This window comes from Pan troglodytes, chromosome 16 (genome assembly GCF_028858775.2).
Source record: "Pan troglodytes isolate AG18354 chromosome 16, NHGRI_mPanTro3-v2.0_pri, whole genome shotgun sequence".
In the NCBI taxonomy this organism is placed as follows: domain Eukaryota; kingdom Metazoa; phylum Chordata; class Mammalia; order Primates; family Hominidae; genus Pan; species Pan troglodytes.
The window spans coordinates 36,705,003-36,709,534 of NC_072414.2; the positions used below are offsets into that span (position 1 = coordinate 36,705,003).

Here is a 4,532-nt window from a genome sequence, read left to right on the forward strand (position 1 = left end):
CTTACATGTCCTTGGTGCTTGTAAGCCCAGATTATATGCAGGCTTTTTTTTGGACGGAGTCTCTGTTGCCCAGGCTGGAGTGAAGTGGCGAGATCTGGGCTCACTGCAACCTCCACCTCCTGGGTTCAAGCGATCCTCCTGCCTCAGCCTCCTGAGTAGCTGGGATTACAGGCACGCGCCACCACCCTCAGCTGATCTTTGTATTTTTAGTAGAGAAGGGGTTTCACCATGTTGGCCAGGCTGATGTAGAACTCCTGACCTCAAGTGATCCGCCCACCTCGGCCTCCCAAAGTGTTGGGATTACAGGCGTGAGTCACAGCGCCCGGCTGCTTTTTTATACATTAAGCGTGCTTGCAGAGGACTGCGACCTCTGGCCCTCAGCCTCTTAATAAATACTCCAAGTGACTTCATTGGAACAACCACTGAGAATCACTTATCTAGAGAGTGGGAAGTTGCTGATCTCATCACTGCGTGGGGTGGGGTGAGGGAAGCAACCCTGCCCTTCCCCTTTCTCGGAAAGCAGCTGGCTTTGAAGAAAGAGAAACCAGGACGGGAAAGTCCTGATTTCTAATCTGAAACAGCGCTTTTTGTCCAGAGACCGGTGACGAGCGACCCTGGGCTCGGGTTTTGATTGGGCAGTTCGGAAACTGTAAAAGCGAATTAAAAGGGTGACAAGCTAGTGTTTTAGCCTATCCAGTTCCGGGAGTTTGCACGCAGACGCTCTGCTTCGTGACCTTGGCTCTGCTCTGTGGGCGCCGCCCCCAGCCTGGGCGCGTCCATCGTCGAGTACCTTCTCCTCTGCCTCCCCCTCCCTCTGCTTCTATCTCTCTCCAATTGCCCTCCCTGGCCTGCGGCCGCCCGGTCCTCCTTCCCAGCCCAGTGGAGCCAGGCACCCGGCTTCGGCTTGCTCAGGTCTCTGTCCGGGACTGGGAAGCCACGGAGGGCCTGGAAAGTGGCACACTCCTGGAGCTCAAGCTTCCTACTCTCTCATCGCTGAATAACTACCGGGCAGGACTGGGTGGAACAGACAACATATTTAGGTCATTGATGGGCTGCTGGGTGGATGGAGCTGGAAAGTGATGGGCACTGCTTTCTGGGGCTGCCCAGGTTCCTTCCGAGGGCTCGCTTTTCCTGGGCAGAGCGGGAAAGCGGAGGGGCAGGCTGGTCGCGAGACGCAAATAGTCGAGAATAGCGATCCGGGGAGAAGTAGGTGTCTGTGGGGCCCAAGAGAAGTACCATCTCGGTAAGTAGGCCGGTGCATGCAGGGGAGCGCAGAGCCCTAAGCCCTTCTCTGGGGCCCGCCCGTTTTCCTGCTGGGCTTCTCATTTCCTCACTAGGTTCTACGGTTTGCCGATCTAAATCCAGTTCGTGTCCCATTGTATTGTGTAACATTTTTGGCAGCTTACATCTTTGTTTATTGAGATATAGTTCACAAACCATACAATTAACACATTTAAGCGTACATTTCAGTGGGTTTTAGTATATTCACAGGGTTGTGTAACCACCTCAATTTTAGGACATTTTCATCACTCCCAAAAGAAATTTTGTACCAGTTCGGTGTCACTCCCATTTCTCCCAAACCCCTAGTCCTAGGAAACCACCAATCTTTCTGTCTCTATGGGTTTGCCTATTAGTATTTCATAGAAACAGAAACATGTAATATGTGGTCTTTTGTAACTGGCTTCTGTTTTCAAAGGTCATCATATTGTAGCAAGGATCAGTTCTTCATTCCTATTTATTGATGAATATTACTCTACTGTGTAGATATACTAAGTTTTGTTTATCCATCTATAGTTAATGGGCATTTGGGTTGTTTCCACTCTTCGGCTACTGAGAATAAAATGTGGTTATCAATATTCATGTATAAATTTTTGGTGTGGACATAGATTTTCAATTCTCTTGAGTATATATGTAGGAGTGGAATTGCTGGGTGATATGGTAACTCTATGTTTAATCTTTTAAGGAACTACTAGGCTGTTCTCCAAAGCTGAATGTACCATTGTGTATGACAGTTCCAATTTTTCTACATCCTCACCAATACTTTAAATCTTTTTTTATTATAACCATTCTAGTGGATATGAAATGGTATCTCTTTATGGTTTTGATTTGTATTTCCCTAATGACTATGCATTATTTTAAAATTATAAGCTAATTAATTTTTACAAAGATTTACATGCTGTGATTTTGACAACTTAACTTCTAGGTCACATGCTCAAAAGTCACAGAGCCTAGACCCAAACCAAGCCTCTCTATGGCTAATGCTCGAACTCCATCCTCTCTTTCCTAGAAGACAATCTGGGATAAATTTTTCAGAACTCCATTTGTTGCCTCTGTTAGAAAGAAAACACTGGGCAAGATGAACCTGCAAGTAGACTAAATGGTTTATTTCTTATTTGCTTTTAGGAGTGTATAAGGAGATTTTTTGGTCTCCCGTTTTTACTTTATAAAAAATGAGTGAGTGGGCCAAGCACTGTGGCTCATGCCTGTGATCCCAGCACTTTGGGAGACCGAGGCAGGCAGATCACCTGAGGTCAGGAGTTTGATATCAGCCTGACCAACATGGCAAAACCCCATCTCTGCTAAAAATACAAAAATTAGCCGGGCGTAGTGCCATGCACCTGTAATTCCAGCTATATGGGAGGCTGAGGCATGAACATTGCTTGAACCCCGGGGAGACGGAGGTTGCAGTGAGCCAGGATTGCACCACTGCACTCCAGCCTGGGTGACAGAGTGAGGCTCTTTCTCAAAAAAAAAAAAGCTCTTAATTGAAGTAGTAACCCTTTCTTGGGTGTTCAATGATATTGTGCTTCTCTTCATGTAAGTGCCCCTTAGATTCCTCCTCCTCACTACCATCAGGTCATGGAATAGGGAGGGGCACTCAGTTTCAACAGCAGTGGTCTCCAAATTTTGTTCAAATGCATAACTATAAAAAGTTTTTTGTATACATTCTCTATATATAGCTATACATTTTATACATATACTACTATCAGTCTTGATTTAGACATTGCTAAAGCTTAATTTTTCTCTCATTTTTTTTCAGTTAAAAATTCAGATTGAACTATCTTACAAATGGCTCCCAGAAGATCCACTCCCTGTGGGAGCACAGCAGTTGTGGAGGTGAAGACAGGACTGGACCCAGAATAAGAGTTCAAATATGTGGGGAAATCTGACCTCTAAATTCTTATAAGTCAGAGAGTGACTGAACAACAGCAGTGAGACATTGAAGAGTTTTAAATCTGCGGTAAACCTTGGCACAGATCACTTACTTCTCTAAGACTGAATCCAAAAAGCACAATGGAATACTATAATAAGCTGAGACAGCATGGTGAATTCCAGACAAGCCTGAGCATTCCCTATAGCCAGAGAAGGAGGCCCAACACCTAACAGCCTTGGATGCAGAACTGATAGAACTTGGGGAAAGTGATGAAGTAGTTGACCTCACCTGTGAATCTCTAGAACCTGTAGTGATTGACCTAACTCACCGTGACTCTGTAGTGATTATTGAACAAAGGAGGAGGCCAAGAGCAAACACAAGGCCACTCCAAGACCACACTGGCAGTTCTGTGGTGAACACTGATGAGGAGGGAGTGAAAAGGGACAGAGATGTATGTATAACCAACAGTGCCCACCATAATTCCCTGCAAAAAAAATTTTTTTGTCATATGCTACCTGGTTATATTCAGTGTCAAGTTTGCATGGATGGATGCTCAGAGATTGAACTTAGTATACAACACATCTACTCTATAGAATGTGGTCACATCTGTAGTCAGTGCTTCTGCACTTCCTTTACACATACTAACACTGCCCAGTTTGTTTGAAAAAAATCAGCCTCCATCAGTATCACTGCATTTATATATGATGTATGCCTTATTGCTCAAGACAGATCCTGTGGCTGGATTTTTCCATGTCTTTGTGCAGGAACTATGGGTTGTTGGCATCCAATGCTCTGAGCTTAAAAATACTGATTTTTAAAATTGCTATCTGCAGTATATAAAAAACTCTTTGATTTCTCATATGCTCTGAGACTGCTTTTTGTTTCCTTTGGTTTTATGCTTCAGCTCTGGACTTCAGTTGCCAGAGTGTGCCAGATACTGGGGTCGTCCTTAAGGCGACTTTCCCTTTCTTATAGTCATCAATTTTTAGTTGGCCACATGTGGACATTCTGGACCACATAAATAAAGACAACACCCTAGAGATGGTGAAGTAAGTTGTAAACTAAAAATAAAATCCTAAGCCCCCTAATTGACTGAATGGAACCCCTCTTGACCAAAGTGACCCCAGAAAAACCTTAAAACTGAGTTCCTGGCCATGACGGGATGGGAGGTCAGACATGCTTCATTATATCCCTGTCTCTTTTATGGTTTAGACACAACAACTGACCAGCATTAATGTCAAAATAAAGATCATAAGGCTGACAGAATAGACCCTTTGTGGCAATAACAAATTATTCGTAAGATCTAAGGTCATGCCAGGCAAGTGTTATGTCATGCACTCCTACACTTAAAGAATAAACTATGTTCTAACTGCCACAA

At 44.3% G+C, this 4,532-nt stretch overlaps 1 long non-coding RNA gene across 1 annotated transcript; it reads left to right on the plus strand.

Moving 5' to 3' along the window:
• Positions 1-651: 651 nt before the first annotated feature.
• On the plus strand, positions 652-4,532 carry LOC134808523 (uncharacterized). Its single transcript, XR_010151657.1, has 2 exons — positions 652-1,243; positions 3,041-4,532. It is a non-coding gene; the product is annotated as an uncharacterized LOC134808523 (long non-coding RNA).